The following is a 16,194-nucleotide window of genomic DNA, read 5'->3' as shown; positions in this document are numbered from 1 at the left end:
GCTATCTATCCTACATTAGTCAGGAGATTTATATTGCGACTTTGGAATGTGCCAAGTCTTTTGGCAGTGGGGCTCAGTAATCGGATGTGGCAGGGCAGACGTTTAGAAAAGCCATGACATGCGTGTAGCAGCTCAGTTGATAAATTGGGCTACCTTGCTTGTGTGTGTGTATGTATATGTATATATATGTATATGTATGTATGTATATATATCCTGTTGAGAGAGGTACTGCTACAATCTGTGCCACTGAAAATATATACAGCTCTGCTTGTACCTGTATCAATTATACCTGCTTGCGGTGGGTAGCCAGAAAGGGAGTTAAAGTTCAGAACACATGCCTAGGTATTTGTTGCTCTTTAAGAAAACAAACTATGTATAGCGCCCTTTCATGCGCACGAACACATGCAATCTTAAGACTTAAAAAAATACATTTTCATATAGAACACAAGTTTTTGTTTCTCACAAAAGCCAAACAACTGCTTGCTGGGGGTCTTTGATCAAGAACCAATCCCCAAGCCATTGAATGCAATTGATGTGCTTCTGTGATGAAAAGAAAACAAAGTGTGAAATGTCCATACTGCTGCAACTGCGCTGCCTCTAGTAAAGCTGATTAAGACCGAGGAAAATGAAGCAGAAATGCAGCCCTTGTTTAAGACAATTTTTCATTTTACACAATACTACCTGTGTCCTAAAGCAAAGTGAAAAGCATGTTCATGATTCAAGATGCTTTAATAACACTGTAACCTACAAAAAGCACAAAACCCACATTTCCTTTTACATTACTCAAAGTATTATCTTGAGAGAATCGTTAACAGAGCAGAGTGTTTAAAAAAAATTAAACAGACCAGGACTCGTCCGAGTTGCTTCTTTTCAAGGAACTATGTGGTTTGCTAAAGTAAAAAGTAGATTTGCAAGCTGCTGCTGGCCAGGCTGTCGCCAGTAAGCTCCATGATTTAAGGGGGTGCTGCCATTGTAAGTGGTACGCAAGGGAGAATTAAAAGGGCAGTATTTACAAGATTTCTGTGTGTAAAAAGGCCCGATACGTGCCTTATCTGTATGCATTCATTATATAAGGGACAAGATGCAGCTACTAGAGCCTAAGCAACATGGATGGCATTGCAGCAGGCAGAGAATTCTGCAAACTTAGTAGAAAATTGTACTTTGCAGACTGGGATCAGCTGATGGGCTGAACAACAGTTGCACAGAAGTATGTAGCCACCAGAACAGTGCTCGGTTTTCCATCAAAAGCATTTGGCTGTGTGATTATGTACATTTTCAAGTGTGCTTGTCAATATAATGCCCCTCCCCAGCTCATTTTTATTTATAGTTACCACTATGAGCTTTAGATACGTTCAGTTAAACTAAACTTTACTGGCCCAATGGTGCGGGGGTTGGAGGGGTTAGAATGGCTGTGTTTTTGAAGTAGGCATGCAGTTATGCATGATGTAACCGCTTACATTTTTAGGAATTAAGTTGCAGGAAGGTTAACACATACTGCTTCTTGTGAATATTTGCCTTAATAAAAGTATTATCCGGATTGCTACTGATTCGCAGTTATTTTAAAAAAGATACCTTTTCTGCCTCCCACTCTCACACCGGTCATTGGTACTAGAAGAGAATTACTGCCGCTCTATCCATTAACCACTTGGAACTTGCAGTGATCAAAGGAAGGAAGGTGGCGGGAGCCCGGACAGCAAGAGAATAATGCAGGGTGCTCTGCGTTTTCTTTGAACAGTCAGTTACATTGCAGGCTGTGCTGCACAAGTGTCGCACTTATTAACAAACCTACAGAATTACATGGCAAATTGTTATGCAACGCTGCTTTGGGATGCAAAATTTGCAATAGCCATTGGCTAGTGATAATTGACTCTTGGCGAGTAAGAAATGGTGTGCTGTCTGTATGCATAGAATGGGGTTCGTGAGTGACTTTTTTTTTAATGGCTGGCTAGTGTCTTGCAACTTGAAATGCTCCACCCTGGCTACATATTTTATGCCTTGCACAGAAAGAAACCAATCCTCATCCCACTGTGTTTTTGACTGGCTTGGTGCACACAGCTCTGAGACATTCTGTCTTGCAATTTCATGCATGCAGATAAGAATCTAGCTGTGTTCTGGCATCTGTCAAGCCAAATGCCGTTTGGGCTGCCTTATGCTCTCAAATGGTGTGTGTATAGAAAGAGAAAAGGTCTTGTATGTGCGTGTTTTTCATGTGTAAAAAGGCCTGATACGATACGTATCTGAGGTCCTCTGCTGCTTATATGTAGAATTGTGAAGGAAAGTGGCTTTTTACAGATGGCTAGAATCCTGCAACTGGAAATATTTACCCCTGTGTATAGGATGCTCTCATCAGGGTGCAAGGTTTGCACTCCACACTAGCCATTGGCTAGTGATATTTGACTCTTGGCTAGTAAAACATGGTGTGCTGCCTGTATGCATATGCTTGGGGTGGTGAGTGACTTTTTTCTGTCTGGCTAGTAGCTTGCAACTTGCATTCCTGCCCCCTGCTCTCAATATACCTTGCATACTAATATTTACAATGGACCTAAGGTTCTTGCTTCTAGATTGCCAAAGTGTTTCTTACCCTTTTTATCCGACACTCGGATTGAAATCCGCATATGGAGTCACACTCCCTGCTTGGAAACACTGGGCCTTGAGATATCTCCTAAATATGGCAGACTTTCAGCCTTTAGTCAGTTTAAAAATATTTTGTTGAGCAGGAGGTAAAAGGTACTCCTGGTATTGGGCATCATCTGGTAAACGGAAGCTGCCTCTGGAACGAGGAGCTGAAACAGAGTTGCAAATGTAACTTCCACATGGGGTCCATTTGAACTATTTCTCCATTTTGCATGTGACCCATTAGGGTTTAAACTGGGTGCAAAAATTCTGCTGGCTACTAGCTAGCCATAGAAGAGTCACTCGCCCCCTCGATTCCATATAGATAATACGACGTTTCTTACTTGCCAAGAGTCCATTATCACTAGCCAGTGGCGAGTGTAAATAATACACTCTGGTTTAAAAGTCTTCTACGTGGGTCCATATGTTCCTGTGGCATCAGTTGTCCTGGGGAGTCGAAAGTATCTGTTCGTTTCAAGATAACGAGGCTTTTCTGGGCTACAAGCAAAAGTGAAATCCCCCGCAGCTCTCGGCTGTTTCGAACCCTCAAGCTTTGCTTTCATGGAGGAAAAGGGGGCTTGTGAAGCCAGTGTCTAGTCATGGTCTAACTTGTGTATGCCTAAATGAGGCAACCCCCTGCCACCAAGCTTTATTCTCCAGAAATGAAGTTGCTTCTCTAAAGGAAGGCTTGCAGTGACATATTCCCATGTTGATGAGAACAAATAACATTTATTTTAAAGTACATCAAAGCAATTGTTAACCTGCTAGAGAAAAATCATTTCTTGTGGCAAGCATCTTTTTCAGTGATGGTGTAATTGGGGTCTAAATCCACACTGAAAATGCATTTGATGCTTTAGTAGCAATTAAAAGCGTGCTGGCTAAAAATTCTACACAATGACTTTGTCATTTTCCAAATGCATCATGCATTTTGTGTGGGCTAACCATTCAGTTTGTGTCACGTGAGGCATTCTGTATTCATCAAAACATGCTATTCAGATGACCAGAATTTTTTCCGGATTTTCTATGGTGCTTTTCATTCTTTACAAATGGATAACCTAGCTAGGTAAGGACAAAAAATGCACGCCAAGGCATTGACACATGTATACAGTTAGTACAAAAACGCGTCATAGTTGAGATTCAGCCACTCTCGCATAAAATGAGGAGGAATCTCTAAGTGTTGGACCAAGAAATTAAATATTTTAGGATTGGAGATCGATCCACTTGTCTTATTAGCTTCGATCAGAGCTTCACGGATGTACCCTCTCGATAACAGCAGCATGCCACGTCCTCCAAGCATCCCGACACAGTCGAAAGGAGGGGGACCTCTAATCCATGCTTTGGCAATCCTTTGCAGAGCCAATAGAAACCTAGTTTTCCTGGGTGACTACGATTGTTCTTAGTGGAATTTGACAGACCAACAGTAGTCAAAGGTGTTATCTCGGTCACAAATTGAACATACCCACTCAAGCACTTCATTCCAAGACACAGTGATAGTCGGGCATTGTCAAAAACTCAAATCCATGTGCGCATCGCAGTGAAGGGCACTATGAAGGTAGGTAGTTGTGTACAACTACCTTTTTCTTTCTAGAAACCCACTAGAAATGTAGTAACTTGAAACCATAATTTAATGAGACTAGAAACGCATCTAAGCCCATTGTCGATCATCAAAACATTCATGTAGCTCTTTCCCTCCTAGCCTTAATTGTCCAACAAAACTACTTCCACGTTGTGATCCCACCTGTACTCCTAACGCATTAATCTACCCTTCCCTTGTGCCACACATATGTAATGCAGGTGGGGATAAAAGTGTGCTCTAAGGTAGGATAACAGACTTGTGAAATAGGTGCAAATCCTGAAATGCAGACATCCAGAGCAGATGGTATTCTCTTCTTGCCTTGCCACCCCTCCAATGCGATGAGTTGTTCCAAAGTTGAAAGTTGAGTATCGGGGAAGAGCTCACCAAGTGTATGCAAGTGGAATTTCTCCATAGCGTTAATCAAAAAGCCTTTTGAAACGTAAGATCAAGCAGCAACTTCCCATTTAGGTAACTTACAGTATCCTGTTGCCATCTAATTCCAAGTAAACCACCCAGTGACCTAGCAAATGTCATAAGGGGAACAATCTCCGGTTTCTCCGTAGTTTATCTTTAAACCAGACTGAACTGTATTGACAAATGACCACATTTGCTCCGGATGCTTGTCAAAGAGCATCATGTCTATAAATAAATGATTAGTTTGAGAACACATTTGTAGACCATGGTGCGTACGTTTCTAATGAAAAATAGGCTGTACAGCCTGGCCAAATAGGATGCACGGGGGACATGCTGGGTGAGTGCCCTGTTCCATACTAAACTTTCAGATCTCCCACAAGTCATAAAATAAGCAGTGTTGCATAGCAATTTCATATGCAGCTCTATAGGTTTGCTAATCAAATTGATGCTTAAGTAGCAAATCTAGTGATTTAAGTTAGCCTGTTGAATGAAAGCATAGCTTGACGTGCAATCCTCTCTTGCCCTTGGGGCTCTCTGCACCCACTTGTCTCGGTTCACTGCAGGGGGGGGGGGAAGAGATTTTTCTCTACCTCTCCCCCTCTCTCACACACACACAGTATAGGCATTAGGTAGGAATTTGTCAGACAACGGGCATGCTATGCTCCGATACTAGTACAATTTGCCAGCCATTTCTGTCTTATGGCCAGGTAGAAGCACAATGATATTCCATGGCAAATGGCTTTCCCATACCTAAACGAAGGGTCTAACTGTTGTATTTGCCAATACTTTAATCCTGGTCTGAAATAAATGCGTCTCTTCTTCGGTCACACAGGATAACGTACAATCTTACCAAGTGGCAAAAGCAGTGTGCGTGAACCCTCACAACATGAATTTTGAATATAGTTGGGCTATAATGCAGCTCCATGTTTAATGACTCTTTGCCCACAAAAGGTATTGGTTTGGAGGTAGTATGTTCCCATAGAGCTGGCTCTCCTCCGTTGCAAGTACATTTGTTCTCCCAATGAACATTATTTTTTTTAAGGCAAAGTACGTACGATCATTGCAGAAAAATGGTTGACCAATCCGGGCAATGTGTTGTGCACATAGTTTATTTTTTTTGTGGTTCATTTAGGTGGATGGAGAGAAATTACAAGTTAGACTGTAAGTGCAGGGTACATATGATTTTGCAGAGGGTGAGGGACAGTTAAATCCGGGAATATGGCACCAAGGTGTCCATTTTAGAGGGGTATGCCGTGTTGACAGGTTGATATTGGTATATAGGTGGTACATGTGTGGAAGGTTTAGGGTGAGTAAGTATTTTGTTATAAGAGGGGATTAGTCAAAAGGGTTGAGAACAAGTATGGAAGGAAGCAGAAAGTGTTGGGGGGGCAGACTTTTAGCTACAGAGGTGCAATGGAGTTGTGGTTGGAGGGTAGCAGCGGGAGGAGCGAGTGGGTGTATAGAGTTGAGGTGCATGAGGGCTGTCGAGGTTAATAGAGGAAGAGGCAAGGGTAGATCGAAAGAGGTGGCGGGTATGAGGAAGGGTTGGGAGGCGGGATTAAGACTTGTTGTAAGGGGAATAAGAGGATATGTAGGATAAGAGTTGTAGGGGAATGGGTTGCTTGGGGCGCAGAGGAGGGCAAGTTTTTGAGTGTGAGGTAGGAGTGTTAGAAGGGAGTCCAAGTGTTTGGGGATTGGCTAGGGTAGTTGGAAAGCCCCAAGGGTGGTGGCAGGGCAGAGTTGTGTCGTGATCGTAGGAGTGGTGTAGGAGGCAGTGGGGATGTTGATGAGGGCTTCAGAGGCGGGTTTGTTTTTCTTGTAGCCATTTGCTGAGGGAACCATTGGTTAAGGTGTTCAGAGGTGTGGGTTTTAGGTTCGTGCTAGGTGGCCTGGGGCATTTCACAGGGAGGGGCTACAGAGGAGTGCATCTTCATCCATGGCATTTCCTGTGGTATTTGTGGCTTTGTAATTTTACTTTGGAGGAGTGGAAGTTTTTGAGGTGTTGTAGTTTGGTGGCAAGCAATAGGGAGTGTGTAATGAGGGTTCTGATTTGTATATGGTGGCTCATTAGCCCGATTATCGGAAAGCCTGAAAACCCTGAATTGGCTACCCATTGCTAATTCAGGATTTTCAGGCTTTCCATTATGTAGTTATGGGGTTTTTAGTCCCATTATGAGCATGATGGCTTTATTGTGTAGGCTTTGCATAATGTTGATATCATTAATGGTGCCCATGTAGATTGTGTTGCAGTAATTTAGTTTTGATAGAATCAAAGATTAGTGGTGTGTTATTTTTATTTTTTTTGTTTTTCTTTTGGGTTCATTTAAGTATGGCAGACTTTTTTTGTTGTGGATGAGTGAGTTGACTTTTGGGATTGATTGGATTTGAGGTGAGAGTTGAAGTGAGTGTTGAATGATGCCTAGGGTTTTGGCTTTTAGTGCTTTAAGTGGGGCATGTCATGTTTGTTGGCCAGGTGAACAGTAGATTGTGTATTGGGGTTTTGTTGAATAGGAGCATTTTAGTTTTGTTTGGGTTGAGACAAGTTGTTGGGAGTCATCAATTTTTCTGTGGTGAGTTGAGAGCTGGTTATGGTATTGTTCGTTACCTGGGATAGGGTGAAGGCTGAGTGTTGTCATCAAAGCCTGGAAAGCTAGCAACAGTCGGTAAGGAATATGTATGTGTTGGAAGAGCAGGGGGTTAGTCTAGAGCCTCGTGTACTCACTTGTAGAGGTTGGGGGTGGCTTACAATTCGTAAATTTGTGCAGTGGTGATGCGGTTGCTGAGGAATGATTTAATCCATTTGTGGGCTAGGGCTTGGAGGACTGTGTTTTTGTAGATGTGTGATGCGGATGTCGTGGTTAAGTTAATGGCATTACAGACTGCTTAAATATGTAAAAGTATGAGGCATGTGGGAATATTTTTGTCTAGGGAGAGTAGGATTTGTTCTCTGATGTAGATAATTGAGTACTTCCGGGTCCGGATTGGTTGATGTGAACTTGATTGAGAGATTAGGTGTGTTTGGAACTTAGATGTAGGTTCCTTTTTCCCTAATTTGTGACAGGAAGGGAAGGTTGGAGATCGATTTTGTAATTTTCCATCTAGTTACGTTATAAAAAAAAAAGTTTATAGAGGGGATGCAGATAATCCTGTTGTGGGAGTTAGTGTTGTATAGCTGTGCTATTAGAGGTGAATAGCTGGCTCTGTTATCCTTGAAGATGGCAGGACATGGTAATGATTGTGTCGGGGAGGCGTTCCTGTTTGAAATGATGGATTTTGATTGCCTGTTTGATAGGGATGAAGTTGGTGAAAGGGGTGGCATTGGCTTTGGTAGATGTTTGGGAAGCGGTATGGCAGCATCTGGGGAGTTGAGTGTATGGGGTGTGAGGCTTTCATTGTTAGGGGGGGTTGGTGGGATATAGGCATTTTGCTTTGTATTACTTTTATTTTGAACGCCGTGGATATTTGTTAGGTCCATGTTTAAGGGGTAGCAAGGTTTATGGTTTCAGGGAGGATGGCTCCGGGGCAATGTGCTCCCCTTGGAATCAAGACAACCGAGCACCATAGGTACGATCCCTGGGCCAGCACTTAGAAACCTCTGGGTATTAAGCACATCATATCATATCATATATCCCAGTTCTCTACATTTTGAATTCGCAGTTTTGTGAATATTATGCTAGGTATATACGTGATTGGAAATGTTCTGTTTTTATTTTTTTGGCGATATTCTCTGAATAGGTTTTTGAAAAGTAGTTTATCGCTGTCTGATTTTGAGGATCTCCATTTCTGTTGTGCTGTACGGAGGGTTCTCCTGGTTAGGCTGATGTTGAATCATTTGTATTTTGTTAGGGGGTTTTGGTGCTTTTTGATGTGCCATGCAGTGCTCCAGATACGATTTTGAGGTGCTATTTTGTTTCGTTTGTTTGTTTATTATTTATAGGGTGCCCGAAACCCGTAGGTAGCTGGCCCCGCAGCATATCAAGAATACTTGGAGCATGGTTACAGTTTGCTTAGTTACATACATTATATGCAGTATATCCAATATATACATTCATTACATACAATGTAGACAAGTACATAGGAAATTAGTAGGCATAGTTAAGTAACAGTAGTTAATAGTCAAGATGAGGGCAGGACATAAGGGGGGGGGTCGTGGGTTTAGAGGTCATTGTGACGTAGCCAGGTGCGGGTATTGCGTCTAAAGCTGTTGTACGTCTGGTCCCTTCTTGGCTCAACTGGTAATGTATTCCAATGCTGAGCTGCTTGTACAGGGAAACTGTTGCCTCCTGTTTTTTTTAGATGGAATCTGGGTATTTGGAGGCAATAGGAGTTGGCAGTCCTGGTGGGTCGAGCAGATGATTTTCTTGTTATTCTTTCCTTAAGGTAAGGAGGGGCTGCATTATTTAGGCATTTGAAAGTTAGTGTAACGATTTTGAAGAGGATCCTATTGTTAATTTTTAGCCAATTATGGTTTCTCCTAGCGTTTGAGATATGCTCTCTAGTAGGGAGGTTCAGGGCTGTTCTGAGCGCATTATTTTACAGGGTTTGTAATTTGTTGACAATGTATTTATTTTCTCCTGCGTATAATGCATTGCAGTAATCCAATTTTGATAGGATGAGGGCATTGGCTAGGGTGATGCAGCTTGCTAGAGATAGGAAGGGTCTGCATGCTTTGATAAGTTTGCCAGTCTAGGCGGTGGATGAGGCCAGGGAGTTTACTTGCTTTTTTAGGGATAGCGTGGAATCCAGGTAGAAGCCAAGGCTTCACTTCTTTGGCCACTGAAATTATATTGCCATCGATGTTGAAGGCGCTGTAGTTAGTGTCCAGTTTTTTAAAGTTGTTAGGGGAGCCAAGGATGAGGATCTCTGTTTTTTCGTCGTTCAGGCAGAGGCCGTGGGTTGCCATCCATGCCTGAATGAGGATGTAAATCTTGTTTACTTAGGCTGTATCTGCAGAGAAATTGCCTGAAAGGGGAATGAGGATCTGGGTGTCATCTGCATAATTTGTGGAGGTGACACCCAGTCTGTCCAATTTGTCGAATAAAGGCTTAGTAAGATATTATACATAGTTGGCGAATGACATGAGCCCTGGGGGGCTCCATATGTTGTTTGAATTGGGTCAGCTGAAGTTAGGGCGGAAAAGACTTGCATGCTTCTGTTGTCGAGAAAGGATTGGACCCAAGCTATAGTTTCACTTGAAAAGTGGGCGGCTGATGCTAGGTGTTTGCAAAGTACTGCGTGGTCCACTAAGTCAAAAGCCGCCGACAGATCAAGGAGGAGAAGCATAGCTGTTTCCTTTGTCATTGAGCTCATCAATTTGGGTTTTGAAATCTATAAGAGCAGTCTCTACCGTGCTGAGGTCTGAACCCAGATTGTCGAGCGCCCAATAGTTGGTTGGTCTCGAGGTACTTTTGAATTTGCAGATAAGCCACTCTGTCAATTATTTTCAGGAGGAATGGGACGGTTGTGATGGGCCTGTAGTTGGGGGGGGTGGGGGGGTGGAGGGGTTCTAGAGTTTGTTTTTTAAGCAGGAGTAGGACCCAGGATTCTTTTAAGCTACTTGGGACAGTGTTGGATGAGAAGGAGGCGATGATGAATTTACTCCCTATTTTTAAACTTTGAGAGTAAATGTGATTTGAAGAGACTAAAAATGACTTTTCTCCTTTGCTGGAGAGTATATGCGACATCCAGCCAATGTGCAAAAACTGTATGGAAAAAATTACCATGCGGCAGCTTTCTGCATTGTGACAAAATATTCCTTTCATTTTAAGGTCTGGCCATTGGCTCTCTCCTGTATATATTTAAATGTTAAAGCACAAACACCTAGCCAATTGCATAGTAAAGAAAACATGAATTGTATTGTGTGTTTTGAGGTTCGATGGCAGAATTTTCTTAGGATGTTTAACGAAGTTCTCATTTCCTGGAGCTATTACTACCTAATGGTATGCCAGTGTTATGATACAACAGTGCAGAGAGACAAGGAGCCCATGCAAAATTCTATACCTAATCTCATGGTCAAATTGTTATTTTTCACAATTATTGCCAAACCAAAGTTGCCATTCTTTATCGACCTCAAAGATGAAAGACTGAGTTGGCCTTGCCGGGATTCTAAACTACAGATCGCAGCTGCGAGCGCTCAATCGATAGCGAGTGGTATCTTATTGGCTAACAGCATTCTGAGGGCGGTAAACTGAGTATTGACCAAGGTATAATAATCACAGTGCCTAGATGTTGTACAAACCATGTGTGAAGCGCTACATAAAGTTAAATAACTATCTGTATTAGCAGAGGGACAGATTTTGTTGAACAAATGTAACTTTCATTTGTTTGTTTTTGATCAACTCTAGCTTGCGCCGCATCTAGATAGAAATATGAATGTTAGCATGTGCCACACTCGTAAGGACAATGACATAGAGTGCCATAGTATTAGCATGTCCACACTTAGATAGAATTGTGAATATTAGCCTGCGTCGCATCTAGATGGCACTGTGAATATTGGCATGTCCGCACTTAGACAGATTGGTAAATATTAGCATGTCCACACTTAGATCGAATTGTGAATATTGGCTTGTCCACACTTAGCTAGAATTGGGAACATTAGCCTGTGTCGCATCTAGATAGGTTTTGATTGAAGGATAGCATGCCCGCGCCCAGATGAAACTTGAAGATTAGCATGTGCCACACTTAGAACTGTGAACACCAGCCTGCGCCGCTCCGAGACAAGATTGTGAATGTTAGCATGCCCACACCTAGATAGAACTCTGAACATTGGCCTGCGCCGCTTCTAGATAAGCCTGTGAAGGCCAACAAGTGCCACACTCGGAGAAAACTGTGAATGCTAGCATGCTAAACGTCAGGTAACCCACTAACCAATATAACCTCAAACTCTGCATACTTATCTCACTCATAAACTCACACAACCATCTCTCGCACTACAAGCCGCACGCACTTCACAACACCAACACCACATAAGCCGGAGCAACAGCACACGCGGACTGACACCGATCCAATACCTGCACCAAAGCTCAGTATCTGGTGTATACCGAGCTGAAGCTGCCAACAGGACACCACTCCTCTCACTATCCTACTCCCTCTTCACCTTACTAACCCATCCCACCTTATCGTTTACAGATCCGCCAGAGCGCCTGGGGACCAATTCCGTTGGTGACGGTGCGCGGTACAAATACCTTTTAACATTTAACATCAGCACTTGCACTTCCTAGAGTCAGGTTTTGGATGTTTTAATTATAGTCTTGAAGATTTGAGTGGCTAGAACACCCATGATTGGTGTAATGACAATCGCTCACCCTTGAGCAATGTACCCCATTGACTGCAAGGTGGAATGGATGTAAACTAGACCGTGCATACTCAACATTTTACACACTGTTTTTATGATTGGAGTGTAAATTAAATTGTAAGTGTAAACATGATCTGCCTCTGCATGATTATGCACAAGCACAGGACCTCTTAAAAATACAATTGTGCAATACGGGTTTGCTTTCACTGGAATAAAAAGCAGAATTTCTCGCAAGATTAATTCTCAATTGCAACTTAGTTTTCCATCTGTTAATTATACAATACTAAAAAGCGAGGAAAATTAATTTATAGTGCTTCTGTTTGCTCCATGAGAATCTACACACAAAGAAGCAGAAGCTGAATGGAAAGAAACCATTCACTTTAACCCTGTGTGAGGTTTCTTTTTTTAAAGGCTTTAGAGAAATTCTGTTTGAGAGGCTTTTCTCCATGGCTTAAAATTAAATCCATATAGATAAAATAAAGAGAAGCAGTCTGGTTTCTGTCAAGTAACCTGACATTAGCACCGCTCTCTTTAAACTTGTGTGTAAATGTGTGCAGGAAAAGATAAAGCTGCTGTATTTATGCGATTTTCATGCGTAAAAAGACCTGGTTTGACTTTGTTCTAAATCATCAGTATGTTATCTGATATAGGTTTTAATGAAGTGCTCGATACAGGAAAGCGGCCATCAAGACAGCCTCCCTTCCCGCATCGGTATTTCAATTTATAACGTAGCGGTCACGAGATAGGGACGCCATGTCCAGAGTACCACGTGATCGTGGATTGGTGTGAGCTAATCCGATCTCAGTTTTAATTAAATGCTTGATGCAGGAACTGCATTGAGCATAAAATAAAACTGACATCGGATTGGACATTGAATTCATTGTGTTACGTTGATTCTATTCAACGTGATCACACCTTTACGATCAAGCGATACTCTGGACATGGCGTCCGTATCACTTGACCGCTACGTTGTAAATAAAAATACCAATGCGGGACGGGAGGCTGTCTTGATGGTCGTTTTCCTGTTCCCGCATACCACATAACCTACTGATGATTTAGAACAAAGGGATTTTGACATACGTTTTAGAACCTATAAACATTGAGTTCACAACATAGTCAAGCTTTTTTGCTTGAATTACAGTGATCAAAGACCACTTGCATCCGTGACTCTAAACTTCGTAAAGTCGGATAGCTTGATTAATATATTGAGTCAAGGTAAATATGTATGCAATGCAACACATGCATTGAGAGGTACTTGCATAAAGATATACAGTATTATGGACACTAATGCACTGAGTTTATGGACACTTTATTTTTTATATCTTGTGTAGTTCACACTAGACAAGTTACACCTAATGAAGGTGCAGTACATCCCGAAACGCGTAGTGTGGTGTCAACAGGAAGCACCACATTAGGAAGACTGTTTTGCTGGTGTGGCACTGCATGGATGTGACACAGAACTGTTATTTATATACACAATATGTCTGTGTATTCTGAGTAATACGATAAATCTTTTTGCTTGATGATACTCTTCCATAGAATGAACTTAAGAGTGACAGACCTATGCTGATTTAAGAATTCGTTTTTTCAAGATGAATTGTTTTGTTTTGGAAAAAGAAAAGTAACTTGCTATTCACTTTGTATGAATGAAACTATGTAAACCTCTCTTGCTTGTTTGTAATACATTTTGGAACACCAACTGACTGGGTCTTTCAGTGAGTCGTCTGAATTGTGTTGGTTACTCTTTCCCTCTGTGGCGAAGGTTTAAGGGCACAGGGCACCTGAAGTTTAGTGATTTATTTACTTCATTTATAAATAAATACTGAATTAATAAGTACCAGTATTGCACCATTGTTAAATCCCTTTGTGTCACAGTAGGGTTAGCCAGCTCCTTACATACTTTGTAAAGTTCAGCCGTGTTGGATGCCGTGGAGATGCAGGCTTGAATATGGACTCTTTTCTTGAGCCGGATGCTGACTCTATATTGCCTTTGCAGAAGCGGCACGCCAGCTTGAAGGAGGGTGCACCTGAAGATCCCCATTTCCGTTCCGCTGCCCTGCCCTTGCGTTTAAGGTCAGTCAGATCAGAGTCGTACCAAGGGCAAGGGTGCCCCAGATGCATTGGAAGTGAGTGCCAAGGGCACCAGCGAGAGAGAGGCTGATATGGATGTTAGTGATGAGTGTGAGGGCAAGGGAGCCAGAGTAGTAGAAGACGTCAGAGGCACCATAGTTAGACTGGCGGTGTGGCCAGATGCAGGCAAGGGAGCCAGGAAGGCCGTAAGAGTAGCTGGCAATGGAGCCAGTGAAGGTGAAAAGTTGATAAGGCGAGGGAGGAGCCTATTATAAAGGAGGAGGTTGGGTTGAGGCCCTTATACCAAGACCGTACCATTTCGAAGGACATTAATGTTAGCATGTCCACACTTAGATAGAACTGTGAACATTAGCCTACGTCGCGTCTGGATGGAATTGTGAATGTTAGCATGTCTGCACTTAGATAGAACCGTCAATACGCGCATGTCCACACTTAGGTAGAATTGTGAACATTAGCATGTCATTGGCAGATGCACTGGCCATTAGAGTCTAAATGGAGGATAAGGGGAGCTATCGGAGAGCTTGTTAGTGGTTGGGACTAGAGGAGAATGGAACCTGTATGCCAGTCGGACCCAGATCAGGACAGAGCCGCAACAGGGGAGACTACGCAAGCCGAGCGCTTCAATTCAGGATAGAGATGCAAACTAACCAACCCTACTAACGATTTCCCTTTCTGCATACACCTCTCAAACTCCAAACCAAACACAACCAAAACCTACAGCACAACAAACCGCACAAACTTCACTACATTGCAACAACAAAACAAAAACGCACATAGCCTTGCACAACAGTACACGACGACTACCGGCCGCAAACACCCCAGGCCCAGCCAACGGCCCCACCGGGCTGAGGCCGCCAACAGCACATCACTGCTCTCTTGCACTTTTCCTGCTTCCTCCCACTAACTCAACCTCCCCTCCTCTTTCAGAGATGCCAGAGCGCCAAGGAATCACTACGGTGGTGATAGTGCGCGGTACAAATGTCCTTTAACATTAATGATGTGCCTGGAGGTCGAGGAGGCAAGAAGGACCTCCCAGCGGGGGCCACCATTGATATGTGAGGAAGAGTAGGCAGAGAGCAGAGCAGTCACATGAAGAGTCCATAGCCAGGGGACAGAACGACGAAGACTCTGTCGGTGGGAGTCTCTCTCTGGCGGAAACACTGACGTAGGGGTCAGTGAGTGCTAGGCCTGGGCTGGAGCCAAGTGTGTCCTTAAGTTTCTTCCTGCCAGACTTGGTGAGCGGTGAAGGGTAGGAGATGGAGAAACAGTTGGAGAAGTTGGCACAGAGCGTGCTACACTTAACCAGGATGAGCAGCAGAGGCACACGGGAGGGAGCTGATAGGAGGGCGCAAGCGAACAAGGAGGCACAATCGGATGGGAAGAAACAGTGGAAGCTAAAGGTGAGGCGAGGGTACAATGGAGCAAGGGACAAGAACAAAACCAAGAGCAAGGGAGTAAGTAGGATTTTAGCTAGCAGAACAAACAAATGCAGGACGTGAGCACACCACAGTCACAACTAATGCAAGTGGAAAGCACCCCCTAAATTCGATTTGGTGATGGAGCCACTGGTGAAGTTGCATGAAATAAAACTTGCTTTGGGTGAAAAGTGAGTGCACCCACAAATGACACATTGTGAGCCATTTCTACATACTCATTTGGTCCGCTCCCTTTCATCTATAGTTCTGGGACATTCTGTCCTTGCAGGATGAGACCATAACGTGTTTGTGCAGCAAATAAGTGTCTTATTTGGATGCAAAGCATGATTCATGCACGGCCACAGCTGACCCTACTCGGCTCCGCCGGTTGTTTTGCATCACAGTTCTTTTTTTCTCTGTCGTTGGGTAAGGATGTGTGGTGCAGAGCAGAGTCCATCCACCCCCTCTACCCCCATGTTTTTTCACTTTGTCCTCTTTTTCCTCCTCATTCACTGGTACTACTTGGGTATTTTTCTACTCCACGTATGCTGGGATTAAACTTTTTTTCTACTTACAAGTTTTGAGGGCGTCAATTTTCCATTTCATACCGTCATGATCTCGGTCTTTAGTGCTGGGCTTGGACCACCTAAGAACAAGTTACTTACCCCTGGTAACGTTCTTTCGAATGGATTGTGTCCTCCCACGTATTCCTCATTAAATGAGAATTATCTCTCCATTAAGATGGAGAGAATTCTCATTAGATGAGGAATACGTGGGAGGAACATCCAATC

At 43.1% G+C, this 16,194-nt stretch overlaps 1 protein-coding gene across 3 annotated transcripts in view; it reads left to right on the top strand.

Annotated features, from left to right (window-relative positions):
* Positions 1-16,194, top strand: part of CDC42 (cell division cycle 42) — a 320,654-nt gene that overhangs the window by 32,037 nt on the left and 272,423 nt on the right. The window contains exon 1 of one of the 3 annotated variants that reach the window (XM_069610885.1): positions 13,899-13,970. The exons of the other annotated variants lie outside the window; for them this stretch is intronic. The gene's annotated coding sequence lies outside the window, so the exon portion shown is untranslated. Of the gene's footprint in view, positions 1-13,898; positions 13,971-16,194 lie in introns of those variants that run through there. 3 annotated transcript variants of the gene reach the window in all.

This window comes from Ambystoma mexicanum, chromosome 8 (assembly GCF_040938575.1).
Source record: "Ambystoma mexicanum isolate Mex_15411 chromosome 8, UKY_AmexF1_1, whole genome shotgun sequence".
Lineage (NCBI taxonomy): Eukaryota > Metazoa > Chordata > Amphibia > Caudata > Ambystomatidae > Ambystoma > Ambystoma mexicanum.
This window is presented reverse-complemented; position numbering and strand designations above follow the sequence as displayed.